Raw genomic sequence first — 20456 nt, 5'->3', positions numbered from 1 at the left:
CTGGAGTGGCACGGAACACTTGCGGGTACTCCTGCAGTAATGCCGAAAACTCCTGCCTTTCCTTGGGTGGTAGATGAGAAAGCTTAGTCTGGAGATCATTCATGATATCAGGATTCTTCCCCAAACTATCACTCAGGCTCATACTGCATGGGAGAGCTTCACTTGCAGACTCGGGTGGAACAGCTACAGTGCAGACTGGATTATTTTCGTCCCGCCTGTGATATAACTTTAGCATGTTGATGTGACATAGTTGCTTGCTCTTTCTACGATCTGGTGTGGCGATGACATAGCTGACATCACTGAGTTTCTTCTCCACGAAATAAAGGGCCACTAAACTTGGCTTGAAGAGGTTGCCCATGAACTGGTAGCAGAATCAAAACCTGATCTCCTGGCTGAAAGTGGCGTAACCTGGACTTCTTATCATACCAAGTCTTCATCTTCTCCTGAGCAGCTCCTAAATTCTCTCTCGCCAGCTGTAAAGCAGTGGACAGCCGTTCTTTGAAATTCATCACATACTCCAGCAGGTTGACGTCATCTTCCTCCGACAGCCAGCATTCCTTGAGTAACTTAAGGGGTCCTCTTACTTCATGGCCAAACAGTAGTTCAAAAGGTGAGAAGCCCAGTGATTCATTTGGAGATTCTCTTGCAGCAAACACAACGAATGGAAGACCTTTATCCCAGTCTTTCTGATGTTCCAAACAGTATTTCTTGAGCATCGATTTGAGTGTTTGATGATATCTCTCCAACGCTCCTTGGGTCTGGGGATGGTAAGCTGAAGACGTGATCTGGGAGATGCCCAGCTCTTTCAGAGACTGCTTGAAAACATTTGACATGAAATTACTTCCTCGGTCTGACTGTACCTCCTTGGGCAGACCAAACTTTGTGAAGAACCCTAGCATTTCCTTAACCACGTTCTTTGCTGAGATGTTTCTAAGTGGAATGGCTTCAGGATAGCGAGTAGCCATATCTATCATGGTCAACACATAAGAAAATCCTGAAGAAGTCTTAGGAAGAGGGCCCACAATATCCACCAACACACGGGTGAAAGGCGCCTCAAAAGGAGGAATGGGAACTAGAGGTGCAACCTTTTCGGTCTGATTACACTTTCCCACAACTTGACAGGTGTGACAAGACTTACAATACCAGGAAACATCCCTGAAGATACCTGGCCAGTAGAAGTGTTTCAAAATGCGTGCCACAGTCTTCCTCACTCCAAGGTGTCCTGCCAAACTGGAATCATGAGCCACTCGAATGATATCCTGCCTACAAACACGAGGGATGACAACTTGATGTACAACCTCCCATTCACAGTCGGCTGATGCTGTTGGGGTCTCCACTTCCTCATAAGTACTCCTGACTTTACATAATAACAAGTAGAAGCACCAGCTGACTCTTCCTCACTGCAAGCAGAGTTAGCTAGACCTTTCAACTCAGGGTCAGCAACCTGCAACTCAACCAACTCTTGACGAGACAAATTATCAACACTACGGGGTACTGCCTCATCTGGTGAGTGGTCCAAATTAGCAAGAAAAGTGTCAGCTAGGATAACATCATCATCATCATTATCCTCTAAATCACCAGTAACTTTAGACTTAGCCCTAGTGACAGCACATGCAGGGAACACATCAGGGACATCACAATCCTGGGACGCAGCCACTGGCTCACTAGACAACTGAGGAGCTGGACACACTTGACTTCCACCAATATCATTTCCAAGTAAGAAAGTTACACCTGACATTGGGAGTGTCTCAACCAACCCAACCATAACGGAACCATTAACAAAACCAGACTCTAAATTCACTCTGCACAGAGGGACAGAGAAGTAATTATTCCCTACACCTTGTAAGATTACAGTTTCATCAGAGGAATTAACATTAGAGCCTAGAACACTGGTCAGCATAAGGGATTGGCAAGCACCTGTATCACGATATATTTTAACTGATTTCCTGTCATTACTGTCCAGAGGACTGACAAAACCATCAGACAGGAAATTAGCACATGAACTCTTGAGAGTGTCACCCACGTTACTGCTCAAGAGGAGCTCCATCATGAGAATTTAAGTTACCCCTCAAAGCAGGTTCAGTTAACTCAGTTAAAGCATTCTGGGAACTCTCAAGAGTGGACACTAGACCAATTGACTGAATATTTAAAGACTCCTTTTTGTTCACATCACGCTGTCTCCTGAAACATCTCTCCGTAGTATGACCAAGCTTACTACAATAAGTACATTTACTTTTCTGAAATCTAGAGGTGAAGCTGGTATTTACTTCCTGAGAAACATCATCCTTATTCTCTTTCCTGTTACCTGTACTCTGAGTAGAGGCAACGTACTGACTCTCAGCTTTCCTTTTTCCTCTAAAATATCTCTTGTGAGTGAGAACATACTCATCAGCTAAAACTGCAGCATCAGACAAATTATCTATTCTTTTCTCATCAAGATATAGGCTTACATCTTTACTAATACACCTTTTGAAATCCTCCAGCAAAATCATCTGCTTAAATTTGTCAAAATCAGTATCCACATTCTTAGAATTTAACCACTGCTCCAACAAATCTTCTTTGATTTTTGCATACTCAACATGGGATTGCTTATCTTGCTTGTAAGTTGTCCTAAATTTTACTCTATAGGCTTCAGGAACAAGCTCATAGGCCTTAAGAATCAGGCTCTTAACTACATCATAATTATCAGATTGATCCTGAGGCAAAGATGCATAAGTTACTTGAGCTTTACCGGTGAGAACAGTTTGAAGGAGTACTGGCCAATACTCCTTAGGCCAATTAAAACCTGTAGCTACCCTCTCAAACAACTGAAAATACTTTGTTAAATCAGATTCATTAAAAGGAGGGACAAGTTTAACATTTTTAGCCACATCAAAATCATCAGAGCTAGATGATCCAGTTCCACCTTGTTTCATGCGATACTCATGGTCTGCCTGAATCCTAGCAATTTCAACTTGTGCCTCAACCTCCCTAGCACGGGCCTCCTGCAGGGCTAGCTGTAACTTAGCTAATTCAATCTGCGTTTGCTCATTTGGAGGAGTTACATTAAACAAGCTTTCATTAATAATGGCAACAATTTGATCTTTAGACTGATGAGAGCGAACAACAAATCCCAATTGTTGAGCAACAATCTTAAGTTCATTCTTTGTTCTGTTTTCTATATCACACACTGTTTGCACATTTGACAAAAAATCTTTGGCTTCATCAAGTGTAGAAATAGTAGCCATCATGAATATATCACAGTCACAAAATATCAAACAATATCCTTATGATAATATCCTGAATATCCTGATATGAGGTCGCCAAATTTATGTTACGGAACAGAGAAAGATAACGTACACTTTAAGTGAGAATACGAAGAGTCACTACTGTCCCGTAAAGTTCCAGGTTCAAAACAAAAGAGTTAGGTAAAATTACAAGTTAAAGTTTAATGCACAAACTAACAACAAAACATTCAGAACTCATAAGGATAATGTAATGGCAAATAAACAGGTTAAATATATGGTTAACTGCAATAGCCTCTATTAACACGAAATTAGCAAAGAATAAATTTATCTAAGTCAGCCCTGATAAAATGAGATACCAGATAATACTCAGTGAATGCCAGATAAATAATTACAGATACAAACTATTATCAAAAATGACTGACAAAGAACCCCACACGAATCACAAAAACTTCACTAGGCCTACAAATTAAACTTATGCTATACAGTACAAGAAAAAATGCAACAACAGTTATACTCAAATTACACACAGCTGCTAGATGGTTGGAGATTTCTTGAGCACTCACAATAATAATATCTGTACAGGGGAGGACAGAGATGTGAACAAAATGAGGAGCAGATCTAAGTGGCAATGATGCAGAGACTGAGCTCAATATATAGGGGCCGGCAGAGCCTGATACAACTTGTAAGAGGACGCGCAAATGAAAGCCATGGGGACATAGAGTTCACAATCCCGCTCTGGACAACAGAGAGAACGACTTACTCTACTATAACGGTAGAAGGGGGGGACTGAGGCAGAACACGCTCGTGATCAAACATGCAGCATACTGTGCGTTAAAATTACACAAAGGATGATGAAATCATAGGCTATGTAACAATATATATATATACATATATATATATATATATATATATATATATAGGAGCCTTCTGTGGTACAGTGGTAGAGTGTGCGTTCGTACACGGGTGGACTTCAGAGGTTCGCGCGCCCCAGCAGGGTAATAAACTTTGGGAATGTTCACCCGGCCACGTACTGCATTGGCGGACACATAGGGGTGCTGTGGTTGAAACCAGTGTCGCTTACTGTAAAAGTATACTTGCGACCCAGTCGGCTTGTGTGGGCCGATTACACTTGGTTCACAGACTACACACATACATCCAAAGCCATTCCACGATTATAATTATATTTGTTAGCACTTCTCACCCTACATACAATCTCTACCAGACAGCTTTTCCAAGCCACCTGGAAGAGATGACATTGGCAGGGTCATCCCGACTTCTCGGTCGGGGATAGGCCGAAAGTCCTGCAGTGGATACTCAAACGGTTGATGATGATGATGATGATATATGTATATATAAATGTATATATCATCATCATCATCATCAGCCGTTTGAGTGTCCACTGCAGGACTGACCTATCCCTACCGAAGTGGGGACGATACAGCCAATGTATCTCTACCAAGTGGCTTAGGCTGTCTAGTAGAGATTGTATGTAAGGTGAGAAGTGCTTGTAAGTATAACTGTTGCTTTGGCGTGGCTTTGGGTGTGTGTGTAGTGAACCAAGTGTAATCGACCCGCGCAAGGAGACTGGATGCAAGCATACTTTATAGTATGCGACACTGGTTCAACCACAGCACCCCTGATGTCCGCCAAAGCAGTACGTGGCTGGGTGAACACTCTAAAGTTTATTATTCTACATGGGCGCAAACTCTGGCTCCACCAGTGTACGAAACGCACACTCTACCACTGTACATATATATATATATATATATATATATATATATATATATATATATATATATATATATTTATATATATATATATATATATATATATATATATATATATACTTTATATATATTACAGAGCAACTCTTACACATCTTTTGATGCTTCTCAGCCTAGAAATCACCCATTTTGATTGATTTCAAACATATGATGAATAATTTTCAATGGATACTATTACTACTACTACTGCTAATTATAATAATAATAATAATAATAATAATTATTATTATTATAATGAAGAGGAAGAAGTATTAATAATCACCAGTACTACTATTACTGCACCCGGAGGAGGGGGACCTAACCTGGGTATCCTTGCCACATTCGGAGTTATCGAACCACCACTTGTTCTTCAGTCTGTGCAGGTCTCCACTCTCCTTCAGGCTCAGTATTGCCAAATTGAGGCTTTCCCTATGGACGGCAGGTAAAGGGGATGATTAGAACGTGTATAGGAAGAATGAGGAAGAGAATGAAAGAAGAAACAAGGAGCGAGTGATATATGGGGAGGGGATGGAGAAATTGGCAATTAGGAGGGAGAGAGAGAAAGAGAGAGAGAGAGAGAGAGGTGGGGTGCAGAGGACGTTTGGTATGTGTGTGCAAGATTTTTAAAAATATATATATATACCCATATAGGCTACCACACCATAAAAATTTTCCAGCAAAAGGACGGAAATTGCCAAGTTAAAGTGTTTTATCTACAACTCATCTTCATCCCAGTGCAACATCTTTGTTACACACTTTGCTCTGAAATACTGAAATGTGACTCTTTAGGCTTCATATTCAGCTGTTGGCAAACACATGGACGCCAATGATACCTCTTTACTCCAGGCCATGTTTCACGAGCATAATAAGTTCGGGCGTCTGATGACTGCACTTGCATTCTGTGCATGGGTAGAGATGGGTCTAAGGCATTCCTTACGGGGGCTTAGGTAGGTCTCTCGCCTTAAAAAAAACTCCTGTGTATCCGGGTCCAGATTATGTCCATATTTTCATACCGATTAAAGGAAAGTGTTCATTTTACTCTTCATACCTCTCAGACAGCTTCATCCAGCCTAGGAGAGACTTTTTAAGCTGGAGGCGTCAGACATATTCCCCGTTAACCTGTTCTGTATCAGAGATCTTCCCCATGCAAGATAATATTATGTTCCCGTACTGAACGGCTCCAAACCTATTTCTGACTGATATTTTCTGTACTCACTTAAGCGGCGAGTGTGGAAGAGGTGGCCACGCCGTACCCATTGGAGTTCAGGTTGTGTCCGATCTTCATGGTGTCGCAGGGAAGTTGTTCATTGATGAAGTCATTCTTGACACACTCTAGCAGAAAGGCGTACTTGCCCTTTGACGTTCGTACCTGCTCAATGCCTTCCTCGTACGTGGACGTGAACACATGTTTACGCGACGACATGAACTCCCACATTCGACTGTACACACTTACCCTGGAACGCTGAAAAGGGTGAAATAATAAACTAGTGGAAACAACAATATAACACCAACAGCAAGAACAATACTGAAGAAACATTCTTGAACAGTAAGGTGAAATCGTACGGTGATTGGTACAATACAATATGCTGATCCCCCTCACAGTGCGTGGAAGTGAACAGACTTCTTGCAGGAAGACAATACTCTTGGAATGCTGAAAAAAGAATGCAATTATACAATGGTTGTTTTTATGTGGCCTATACTTAAACGGACAATGAGCTGTTGCGAAAACATATTAAAAAATAGTCACTGTCGTTGTCTACACCACCATCATCATCATGACCACAGCCAGCACAACCCACCACCACCATTGCCATCTAATCGAACTGTCCACAAATCGACCCCAAAGCACTGTTGGGACCTCTTTTTCCCCTTCAGTCTGGTACGATTTCATTTAAGTTAAGAAAGACCTCGTACTGAAGAGATTAATGAAGGCTGTGTTTAACTCTTCCAGTCTGAAATGTCAAAATAAATAAATAAATAAATGAAAATCTGGTGGCGGCAAGAAAAAGGTGGGAAAGGATGTCAATGATGAACTTGACTCAGATTTTTTGTCTTGTTATGCAGCTTATTTCATGCAACTCTGTGGCAGAATTAGACAGTACTAGTACCCTTCATCCTCTCCATAGCACTTCGTATGACTAGTATCATATTCTGAAGTGATACTCTCTTTATTAACACCTCAGTATTGAAGTTGGAGAGAAGGCAATTTTTAGGCCAAGTTAGAGTAGAATAGTGAAAAACTTCATCCCATCAATCTTACGACGTGTTGTTCATTGAATTATCTGTGTAGGATAGTTCATGGGACACAACAAGCAGTTACGACATCGACTACGAAACCACATCAGTGTATTACCAGAGTGGGTGGTATTATGAACATTGTGAGTTTTTAACTATCTTTAATTACAATAACCAGACCAGGCCTATATATGGAACCCTAAAACTAACAAATGAACACAATACTCGTACATCACAGAGTAAGCTCATTTATAACACCTGATGATCAACACAGCATGCTGAAACTCTCAATGTCTTAGTACTACATCCAATGTAACAGTGCTTTCATGTAAGACTGCACTATACTTCTCTAGTGGTCACCAGTAGCCTATCTAAGCACCACACGCTTTTACCACACAGATATGTATCTTATTCATCACTATTTCTTTAACAGTTCACCAAATAAGCCACAAAGTAATAATGAACATCCTGTGGTACATGAGTGAAATACTGAAGCACAAACAACAGGTGACCCAATTAATATCTGGCTGTCTTAACTTGCTAGTAGTTCTTGTCTGTCTGCACTATTGCCGTGGGCACTTTACTACACACTGCCGAACTGCCTCGTGCACTCATTACCCTTCCAGCACAAATCCGTAATTAATACATTGCACAAACCATAATGGTATCTCCACATATAAGCTTGAGAAAGTATAATGAATTCCACCAATCACAAGTATCAACATATAAATTGAATGATGAATATATTACTCAGTTCTGTACCCAAGATGTACTGCCTACACAGCAAAACAGAATTGTGTACACCATTCATGAACACACACAAAAGCCAACAAACCAGGGATGTCTAAGCATATATATAAGTAAGAACTAAACTCCGCACGTTCTACACTCACAGCCACGGGTAGTACTACTCTGGGTTACGTTATTCCGGGTCTAATGGCCAACAACCCTACGTTAAGAGTACCGTACATAACACTTACCAATCTTCTGTGCGCATTTGGCTTTACCACACACAACACAATAGTGTGAACCCCCGACCATGTTTTCCTCTTTTAATACCAGGTTCACATGAGGGAAAGCCACTTCATCTCACACCATTTATTGAATATAGGCAACCATAGTTCCTTTGTCTTGATCAGTTCATTGCTATATGATCTGACTGAACGTAATTTTATATGTAGCTATGTATCTGATGTGGTTTCACGAGTTTTAAGCAATCATTTTTCAGGTAGAAAGAAGTTAAAGTGGCAACAGCCGAAGTATGGTCATGGCAAAATGTCTGTTCCTCAAGCATGTACTTTGTTTATGTGCAGAAAACAAACTTTGTCGCCAACGCCACCTGCATTCATTACACAACACTATCATGCTCTGAGGTTCCATTCAGGATTAATGGCCCTTTTAGAGCTTCAGGCATCTGGCAATAGATAAATAAATAGACTATCATCATATACAAGTCTATGGTCACTGCAGACGACCCTGATTCAGCTCTGTCCTGACTGATGACGTCACAACAATGCTATCCACAATCCCTGAATGACCAGCAAAGCACTACGATTCACCAAGTGACAATACACAGTAATTTGGTGTTTGTGGCGTGACACTGTTACCATGACAACCCTGCCTCCTCTTGCTACCTTTAGACAACTGGGATTGGCAAAGACTTCGGACCACCTGAGAATAAATGAGCACTCCTAAGTTGAATACTATTGCCAGGAGGTAGCTAGAACACAAACATACCACACTGGACTGAAGGAATTGAACCAACTGGGATTAATACACAAACCAGAAATAACCTGAACCCCCCCCCATACACACACACAGTCGTCTTCACCAACAAAACTCGATTCCATAGAAATAGTAAGTTTGACAGACTCATTTGTAAAGCTTAAACCTCTTTTTTTATTTACCATCAATTAACTAAGTCATAATATATGAAAGAAAAAAACATAACATTGGCTTACCTCGAAAAACTTCATGGATGATCCCCCTTGGAGCGTGCCATACTCCACCTCAGTCTGACTGGCCAAATCGTCCACAGAGTTGATGGGGGTGACCAGCCTCTCGACGGTGAGGAAGGCGGCCAGGCTGGCGGTGTACGAGGAGATGATGATTAGCGTGAAGAACCACCACGCACTTCCCACGAGACGACCCGACAGCGATCTGCAAGGTGAGTGGTGATGGAGGTAATATTCTGTGAGAGTAAGAGGTGTGGAAAGAGCTGTGAGGGATGGAAAGTGTGAAAAAGGTGTATGGATGATGAGTATGATGATCAGCATACAGAACCACCACAAACTTCCCATGACACAGCCCGACAGCAATGCGGAAGGACAGGAGTGGTGGATGCACAATTCTGTGAAGGGTAAGGGTACTGTACATTTACACTGAGGCCGGAACAGACCGTATTCAGACGCAAACTCTCCGATCGAGTGGGTCACAATAAACCTGTATGTCTCGCTTCATAGGCCATGCTCTACATAAACTTTTTCTTACTGCCACACGCAGTGTAGTTGCCACTGAGAAACGGATTGGTCACAAAGTGAATAAGTGATTTTATTTTTTATTTTTTCCAACCTACATGATCGGACAGTCTACGTCAGCAGAAGTTTTTTAGTTTATTTTGGCCTCTGTGAAAATGCGCGCTCTAAGAGGTGTGAAGTAATCTATGAGGGAAGGAATGTGTGTTAAAAAGGAGTATATATAGCTGTTGCTGATGGATGATGATTAACGTAAAGAACTACAATGCATTCCCCATGACACGGCCCGAGAGCGATCTTGAAGGTGAGCAGTGGTGGAGGTGATCTTCTGTGAAGGGGAAAGTTTTGGAGACAGATCTGTGAGGGAATGACGGTGTCAGAGAGGCCATCTAAGCCAGAGATCGTCTTCTATAATACATTCTTGCCACCTACAATTTAATTAAACTAAAGCGAGGTTTTTCGAAGTGAAGAGGTAAGATACGAGAATTAAAACTTCATTAACCCCTTTCCCACAAGAGGTCCTGCCTAAATTGCGCAAATCATTTGGTGTCAACATTAAGAATACCAAAGTCACGATATTGGAGGGCTAACCACTTCACGACGGTGGCCTCTTACATTTTACCCCTGCTACCACCAAATGAATGTACAGTATTAGGCTTTCGAGAGATTTTTCGAATGGTGAGAGTCAGACACAGCCCTCATTATACTCTTCACTGGCAGACGTGCATCCTATTCCCGAGGTCTAGGTAGCGTCCTTGGCTTCGCAGCACTTTCTGAATGATTTATTCCGCATACTCTTGTTTTACTCTCTTGTACGAGTACGTTATGCAGTGCTGTCTGCTTCTGCCTTCACCTTTATCATTGCTTTTCTGTGTCTGCCCTCCTCTCTTCCTATATCTCCCATCTCTCCCGTCACTTTTTATTACTCTTCTTTCCTTTTCAGGTCGCTTTACATTGAGTGACAAGCCAAATGATTTCCTGTAACTCAGGAAACCATTTACATCAGTGGGTGGTTACTATGTAACGTGTTCCCTACATGTCGCAAATGGGTTGACAGGGGGTTAGGGCCCCTCCCCGTAAAACAACTCAAAGACAAATGGCCATCCCTTACGGGATTATGGCGTCTGGTTATGGACAGATAGATAGGTCGACGTTATGGGTGCAAAGTATGTTGATAATAAAGTTACAGAAATAGCAAACAAGAGGAGAGTATGGTGATTCGTATAGGAAACCTTAGGGAGAGGTGCTGAGAAAGATACCGGACAGGTGAACAATATGCGTCCTTAGTTGAAGTAATTTACTGACAGCGTAAATGAAATACCAGAAAACAAATGATTGGATTGAAAGGACTGAATCTGTTTCCTTTTCGTAAGTCTTCCAGTCTGAAAGGTTCTTCGTGAGGTGCAGAGAATCATGCAGTGTTGACTCTTTCACTGCAATGACGTGGTGGAATCCGAAGCTGTTTTATTAAAGTAAAAATGGATTTCTAGTACTGGACAAATTAATGGAAACTAAATCAAAACTACTCCAATCCGAAAAGTCTCTCGAGCTGAATATCACTGCTTGGAGATAACAAAGAAAAAAAAAGTTATCAGGACAGCCTAAAGTATAGAAATAAACTGATTAAAAAAAATGTCAAAGGTATCTAATCATCCTTTGGCGCCAAACTACGAATTTTGTATTTTATCCCAGCTGCCAACAAGAGAGAGAGAGAGAGAGAGAGAGAGAGAGAGAGAGAGAGAGAGAGAGAGAGGGCACAGAATAACACACACACACACACACAATTCAGCCATACATTCTCTTTTTCTGTCAGTCTGTCTAATACTCAAACATGGAATCACCAGTCATTATAGACGTTAAAGCCACTTGCACAAAATAATAAAAAAAATAAATATGATACACTCAACATCGGAGTCCTGTCGCCTCTCCTACTTTCTCTCTCCATGGGGTTCGATAATCAGTCCAGTGAATCAGCAGCAACCAACATCGATAACTTGGTATAGTCGCGGCGCACGACTCTGAGGTTGTCTTTATCGTTACCCGGCAAGCTACTTTTAAACAGTGCGTCCGATTTCGTATCATATTATATACAAATCATATTATACACGAATATATTATACACGAATACCATTATATACGAATCAAGCGTATCATATTATACACGAAATCGGACGCACTGTTGACGGGTAGGTTGCCAGGTCATGGTAATGACAACCTCAGAGTCACGCGCCACGACTATAGTAAAAAGCCATCAAAGTCGGTTGCTACGGATTCACCACACTGATTCTCAATATTCATTGAGAGAAGGGCACGTGACAGGACTTTTGGTGACTGTACATGAAGCCTGTATGGATGATGTATATTTAACTCCCACTGCTCGTTTGCTAAGGTTCTTAAATGTTTATAATTATGAAGGAGTCTATCTATAATATTAATGTCGGACCAACTAGAAAAACACTGGCCATAAACTCTGTCTGGTCGTCGTAATACTGCAGTTGTAACTTGCATATAAATCAGTCCTCTGTTGCATGAATTTCCCAAAATGAACCAGAGACCATAGCTTTGTATGTGTCTGTCTGTCTTTCTCTGTTCCGCAAAAATATAGGATTCTTTCGATCTGCAATTATCAAGTAAGTCTTCCTACTACCATAAAACCCAGTCAGCCGAGAAATAACCGTAATATCTGTATGGTCTGTGTATCAGCATAGTTCTCACCTGCTCGGGCCAGAATTCCATAACCCTTGTACAACTGTAAGCAAGGAGCAAGTCTTTCCATGAATATATACACCAGAGTTCCTAGGAATTAAATACGGTTCTTATCTGTATGGTGTATGTACAGTCGGCCTAAGAAGTGACGGCGGAGTATCCAGAAGTTTTCGGTCAGCGATAGTGCACATACTCTTCCTTATATATCCACGAGGTGAAACCTAATACGTAAAATTGTTACAAAAAACAATAAATCAATGCCAAAGTACCTATATATTTCAAAATTGTAGGAAGCAGTTCGTTAGTTACGATATTAGGAAATCCTAAACGGAACTAATTGAAATTTCACAACTATCGCTCAGGGACAGTCAGTAATAATTTGTGGAGTTCAAGTCTAGTATGATAACACGCAATAATTTTTTAGTAGCGTAAGACTGAACAAAAGGGAGCTTCAATAAACAATTAAAATTAATAATTATTATTTATAAAATAATTTCCGTTACAATACTAGGGAATAATTTAAAGTCATTTATTTCCGTTTCCAATGTCTCCATGGACGACGACAGAAAGCGGGAAGGCGGCGCAAGCCAGTAAGCTATTTTAAATGTTTCGATCAACACGCACGAAAGGAGATAACATTTACTCAAAGATATGAAGTTATTACACTGCCTTTGGCCAGTTTTCCATCAAGAAAACTCTCTGGATTATTTAATATATGCTAGAGGGCAATCGGTGAGAGAAGTATAGAAAAAAGAACCTCGAAATTTGCCTAGAGTCGGAGCTCCGTGGAGAATGCTAACTTCTGTCACAGTCTGATATCCTCAGTGCATAATCGATTAGCAAGAGTAATATAATGCAGAGGTTCATAAACAAATCATTGAGTTCAAAACTTCCGAATCTGCATTCCCTGTTCAGCAGGACACTACAGTTTATTTAAAAAGACAGATTAAGATTAAAAGATGGAGTAAAGAGTCCGTGCTTTTGCATTGCAAGTGTTTATGAACTCATGTTTTGGTCCTGTTTATTGCCTAGTGTAAGAGAAAAAGGCAGAAACTGTCATACCTCCTTACAAGTAAAAATAATTTTGCATCAGTTGGGAATAAAGTTGCTAATTATAATTATTATTGGTGAAAGACGGAATAAAAGGCAGTATGGTCTTGCTGCTACCGCAGGTAGGGCATCATTACGAATAATAATTTCATTGTTATGGCATCCTTATTGTTGCTGTATCATCACCATAGCATTTGAAAATAAGGCAGTGTATTGCAGTCACAAGAATTTTCCTTAACTGATCTTCAAAACTACAGCAGAGCATCTGTATTTGAAATCCTGGGAAACAAATCAGGAACACGGAGTTATAAACCTACTGCCCACCGCGCGCGGAGTAATACATTTCACAGTCATTCAAATCGGAAAAGGTAACTATATAAGTGTTAACTTCTAATATATCACTGCCTTCTGTTACTCATTTTACATAATTCTTAGCGTGATGTAATATATATTTTATTTGATATGACGTGATGAAGGCATTGAATGTTTACCTTATATTCACTTTCATTGAACGTATGGCAGTGCAGAGTGACCGAAGCAATCTGAAACTCTGCCATCACTTCTTGGGGCGACTGTACCAGCTCCTCTGAACTGTCTGCATGCATTCCTCCACCTCTACGATGAGCGCGTAGCACCCGTCCAGCAGCAAAACTCTCATCCCTTTTCTGTTCAACTCTCTAATGCAAGAGTTAACCGTTACTCCCAGTCCTTCATTTATGCAACAGGTCAACTCTGGAACTGTCTCCCTCTGTCCGTAATTCCTGCTTCCTGTGATCTCCAGTCTTTCTTTCAAACGCAGTGTGTCCAGGCATCTCTAAATGATCGGATCTTGTATTTGGCTCTCTTGTATTTTCTTTTTCTCTTGGAAGGAACAACTAATTGCGGGCTCACGGCCTTTGGTTCCTTCTTCCTCGCATTAAAAAAAAAAAAAAAAAAATATGTACCAGTAGCTCACCTTGGGTAGATATCGACCCCTTGTTGCATGAACGCCCCCAGGGTGAACCACAGACTGTTGCAGATGCTGAAGTCGTTGCTGAAGCCTGACTTGCCGTACATCTCTGTCACCTGCCAGAGAAAGGGGAGGGTAGGATATGGCTACGTTTTATTATTATTATTATTATTATTTTTGTTATCAGTAGTGTCCTGGGACGTATACTTTCCTCGTCTCTCTCTCTCATACTATATTTGGAGCCTAATAATTTCTCAATGTCACTTAAGAGTTCCATAATTATTCGGCTAAAATGTGGAACAATATTATGACCGCGACTATACACCAATACTTTTGAGAGCCTTCTATGATATCTCAGGGTATATTCTGAATCAAGCCTAGAATAAGGTCGTTTACGTATTTAAGAACATGATCTAATCAAACAGGATGGAGAGTGAGAGACTGACGAGGAGTGAGAGGAGGAGAGGGGGAAAGGAAGGGGAGGCCAAGGATGAGATGGAGGGATAGAGTGGAGAAGTATATGAGAGAGGGATGTGTGAGCTGGGAGCAGGGAAATGAAATGGCGGGGGACAGGGCAACATGGAGGCGATTTGTTTGTGGCCACCCCTTACGAGATTAAGGCGTCTTGCAATAGATAGATAGACAGATCCAATCATGTTCACAATTTTAGCGGAAATATCTACGTATCTGCAAGACCAGAAAAATTCTTGTGGAAAACTGCGTAATATTTGAAGATGAATGGCAGAAGAAAGTACTTTAAAGGAACAAATGAAAATCTAAATTTTCATGGTTACTAAAAGTATCTGAAAACTGTGAACGGGAATCACTTAATAACACTAAGCCATTACTTAACATATAAAAGCAGAAACCACTAAAGCCAAAATCAAAGCCAAACTGCACTCACTTGGGGAGAAAAACAAGACACAATTCTGTCCAGAGATCTACATTGCACAAGGTTCATAAACAAACTGAGCTAGAGGAAGAAATGACGACAAAGGACTGGCCACACACACACTGGAACAATGAAGCACTACCATGAACACTGGACATTGAATACGGACCCTATGAAACCATGAAACATTATTGGCAAGACTGATTTTAGGATTAACCTTCTTGATTAACAGATAGTACTTTACCCGTGTAATGCATCCCCATGATCCCAAACGTACCAATAATGTGAAATTAACGAAGTACACAGTGTAAAGTATACTCAGATCTGTAACTTTTCATTGTGTTCCAAAGCTGATTCGGAACACCCTACTGGAGCATGCCAAAGACCAAGCCTGATGGATAAGATAAGCGAACTTGTGTACAATATTTTAACATGACGGGTTCACAAGCAGTCCTCAATACCTAGCGTTCTGAAAATATCGATTAAAAACAGTCCCAAACTTAACACTAGGGAAGCTGTTTCTTAAGATATTTGCGGCTACCGTAAGTAATTTGCAACTTATCTTGCCATAACGAGCTGCACTTTCGATCTGCAAGCATCACACATTGATTCCATTAACTCCTATTGAACTCTTGTAGCTGAAAATAATTGCCTGTTAGCTGATAAAATAAGCTGCAAGTGATTACGATGGCTCATTATTTAATTCTTGCGACCACCAGACGATTTTATTAAGCTTAGGGGAGCCTCACTAGTAACAAAGCTATTACGAATGGCCAAATCTAACTCATAAAGGTCGAAAAGTCTGCCCCGATGCTTAAAAAAAAAAATCTGGTAACAGGTCAACAGAAATGTCACTGTACTGTTTTTTGCAACTTCTGTCCAAACGATTTTATTAGACGAAATGATCTGTACTGACGGGGTTTGAAACAGTCCCTAGTGCCTTTTTAAAGCTTGATTTCCCTCCCAAAGCTGAATAAAGTCGTCTGAAAGGAGCAAGAACAAAATAATAATACGCAAACAGAGAAGAAGTTAAAATGTGGTAGAATAATGGCAATGGAATCAGAAGGGGGCATCAACCAACAACCAGCCTTTGTGTTTTACGTGGCAGGAGGCTGACCACGTGTATACTGTACTTGGAGGTATATTTGCTGACGAAATTTCCTACGTGCCTTTCGATACTAAGCTCATAGAAAAGTTTTATTAGCAGTGATGTGGTGACGTGTGTGTGTGTGTGTGTGTGTGTGAGAGAGAGAGAGAGAGAGAGAGAGAGAGAGAGACTATGGGTGCAGACCTGACAGCCCGTCCACTGAGGCTCAGCCGTCCTTTTAGACAGAAGTTCCTTCCCTCATCAAATTACCCATCACCTCACCAGCACATTCCCCTAACTACCTCACCTTCCACTCGCTGGGGCTGAATCTGCTGACGAGGAACAGGACGATGGAAACCCCGACGTAGGCGAAGATGATGCAGGTCCAAATCTCGTGGGAGAGTGGCGACATGAAGCTGAACACTCCGGGTTTCTCCTTGGCGGGTTTCTTGATCATGATGGAGATGCCTTGGGTCATGAAGGGCTTGGTGAAGTCGATTACCTGTTCCCTCGATGATGTGATGGTTAGTGGCGCGATCGCTATGTCCGTCTCCTGTTGCCCAGAGAAAATGTATGAGTTTAGAAGTAAGTTGGAGCCTTTATAACGAAGCAAAATGGAAAAAACAAAAAAAAATCATCATCATCATCATAACAGTAATGTATCGTGATGCTAACAATTCTCTGTGATGCCGATAATTAATAATGATAATTGATACACAAACCGTTTTGCGTTATGCTCCAGTATACCCCCCCCTCACACACACCAACCCCCTTTACCGAAATACAGACATACACAAACCCCCAACACTTTCCAGAGTCACCATCCCCCCTTTTTACACACACACACACACACACACACACACACACACACACAAACAGTTCATTCACTTTCACACACAACTCCTCCTCTCCCCACCACACACACTGATATATCCTGTTTATTTGCTACAGACTACATATTTCATTACGTCCACGGAACCGCTTATATTACAACACAATAGCGGCTGTCATTAACGAATATACTCGTACAGTAAATGAGGAACTTATATTTCTCAATGCTCAGCTCTTCAGCCAGTCATGTCCCTCCTTATACAGGCTGAGGTTTCATTCATAAATTACTTGTCCTTACCATGGGTAAGTTACCAAAAATCTCCACACGCAAAATTTTGACATACGTTCCACCTGGTAAACTGTACCATATGTAGTGTGGATTTAGATCCAGTCTAGATTAACTCCATCAGTTCGAGGAAGTTAGACATCCTCCTCATCCTTATAGTGCTGTTTCTAGTTGACAAGCAAAGTAGCTGTGGTGGAATTAAGTTAATCTCCTCTTTTTAGTATTACTGTTTATCCGCCTCATCCTCTCATTATTATTATTATTATTATTATTATTGCTACTACTACTCCTACCACTATTATCATTATTTTTATTAGTGATCCTCCTTTTCCTCCTCTTCCCCCTCTTATCTTTCCTGTCCCCTCTTGTTATCGTCATTACCTTCCACTTCTTTTCTTCCTTCCTCTCTTCTGTTTTTCTGTTCTTATTCACCTTTCCTCTGCTCCTTTACCCCCTTATTTTGCTCCTCCTCCTCCCTTACATTCTTCTTCCTCCAACTCCTCCACTTCCTCATTTCCTCCTCTTTCTCTGCATCTCTCTGTTCCTTGTCCACCTACTCTCCTCCTCCTCCTCCTTTTATTCCTTCTTTTGGCATTTTACACTCCCTCTTCCCACCTTCCTATCTTCTTCCTCTCGTCCCCTTTCTTCTCTGTCTCCTCATTCCATCTGGATGTTATTTCACAGCAGTATCTGACACTGACCGGTGCATATTTTCTTCCTTCAGTGCATTAGGAGTCCCCAGATGAAAGATATGTCTTGCCGTAAATTAAGCTCATTTCCACAACTTTCGACCTGAAAGATTTCCCATAATCATTCCGTGAAGAAAGAAAAACACGGCAAAACAGTGACAGAAAATAACTTTAAATCAATATAAAGGTATTTTACGGACACCAGTCTGTTGACTCGCCTGTGATAACAGGCAGACATCGAGTGATCACCCTCGAAACCCAATAATGAGATCGCAAGACCTCAACACATTCCTCTGAGTACAGTGTTGTGGGTGATGGATTGTCTATGATGTGGAACGGTATTCCTGGCTGCAGCTATGCATTGTAACACTAAAGTTCAGTTAATGGACTAAATCACTAGCACTTAAACAGATAAATTGCAATGCCTCTCTGTTATCTTGTTTTTGTTTTTTCTTGGAGGAAACAGTTTGTGGGCTCCTGACCTTTGGTTCGTTCTTCCTTGAATAAAAAAAAAAAAACATTCGTAAATAATAAAAGTGAAAATTGAGGTAATCAAAATAAATGACCAACAAAAGCCAATGATTCCGCATTTGCTGTGTATCACCTGAGAGGAGAGTAATGCAATTATCTCCATCCCCGAAGGAACCAACATCCTGAGTCGAGCTCTTACCAATGAAAGCATATTACATTACAACAGAATATTTAACCCTCGCACTTTAAGACATGCCTCCACGTATCTATACAGTTATAAAAACATAAATTACATATTGTAATAACTGGGACTACACAAAAGAATAATTACGATTAACTACCAGACTGGTATAACGAGCACCCTAACAGTTCTAATTCCTGACTAACATATATGTACCGGTAAACAGCAGCTATGCATAATAAATAAATACCTTCCAAGTGTGAAATCATATCCTGGTCAAACAAAGCAGCCACATTCTCCCTAAAACAGCTGGACACTGACCTCAGACCACTCACTCACGCTCACGGTCACACTAGCGGAGTACACCAAACAAATGACAAACTAGATCCACACTGGAAATTAGGTAACCTTCACCATTAACCCTGATAATTATATGGTCTATACACATGTGAATCTCTGTGTATTATATATATTATGTACTACTATTTCATTTCATTGCTTTATATTTTTATATTATTTTCGTATTCTCTATAGAATATTTTCAGAACAGGGGCTCTGTTTATTCGAGTTGGCTTCTTCACGAATAACCCGGGTACTATTCTACACAAACTGTCACAAACAATGCTGAATTCACAGTTTATATATTATCACCTTATGTTATTATATATGTTTACATTATTTATATTAAGGCAAGGATTCCTGGGATTTGCATGGTGAATGAATGGGTATGCAGCCCACTTCTTTGGCCATACTGATGATTAGTTCTCCGACTAAACGTATTTTTTTCCTATTCCTCGCTTGCTGTACCCAACCTAACCCCACCTGCAGGTGTTAAAAGGGCGGGATGTTGTTGCTGCTGCTGCTGCTGATGATGATGATGATGATGATGGTCTAAATACATTACGATGATGATGATCTAAACACGTTACTATTGGTAATTTAAAAATTTCTGCGAAGTATATTTATACTGTATACTTCCCATAATGACAGTTCACGGTAGTAAAAATAATAAGGTCTTTAGTACACACCACATAAATAATTTATCATTAATACAATGATAACACGTTTTAAGTTATCAGATTTCTGGGTTTCTCATCACAGAGAAATGTTTTGACTAATGCTTGTGAGATGGACCCAGGATAAATACATCTATTTATTTATCTATTCAAACACCTATCTATATTCATTTATCTATCCACCCATCCAATTTGTCAATTCTGCCTGACCCTGCATCGCGAGAGAGAGAGAGAGAGAGAGAGAGAGGGAGAGAGAGAGAGAGAGAGAGAGACTAACTTGACTGACGCTTCCTCTTCCTCTTCAAAGAGGATTATTAGGTTGCATATTTTATAACAAAAATAAATCTATAAGTGTTTTTTTTATCATATATATATATATATATTTTTTTTGTCATTTAAAAGCAGGTCAGTAATCTAACACATCAAGAATAATTTTTGGTGGCAGGTTATTTATAAAGAAACCTGGGGGGATTCTCTCTCTCTCTCTCTCTCTCTCTCTCTCTCTCTCTCTCTCTCTCTCTCTCTCTCATTTTAGAAGATTTTTATTCACCGTTTGGGAGACTTGTTGTAAAGCGAGGTTAATGACGGCAATATCATCC

General features: G+C 40.6%; 1 pseudogene; it reads right to left on the bottom strand.

Annotated features, from left to right (window-relative positions):
* LOC145410360 (glutamate receptor 4-like) overlaps nt 1-20456 on the bottom strand; it is a 104419-nt pseudogene that overhangs the window by 21147 nt on the left and 62816 nt on the right.

The sequence above is a fragment of the Coenobita brevimanus genome, chromosome 1 (genome assembly GCF_032717465.1).
Source record: "Coenobita brevimanus isolate Jiangsu-jjx chromosome 1, ASM3271746v2, whole genome shotgun sequence".
NCBI lineage: Eukaryota > Metazoa > Arthropoda > Malacostraca > Decapoda > Coenobitidae > Coenobita > Coenobita brevimanus.
This window is presented reverse-complemented; position numbering and strand designations above follow the sequence as displayed.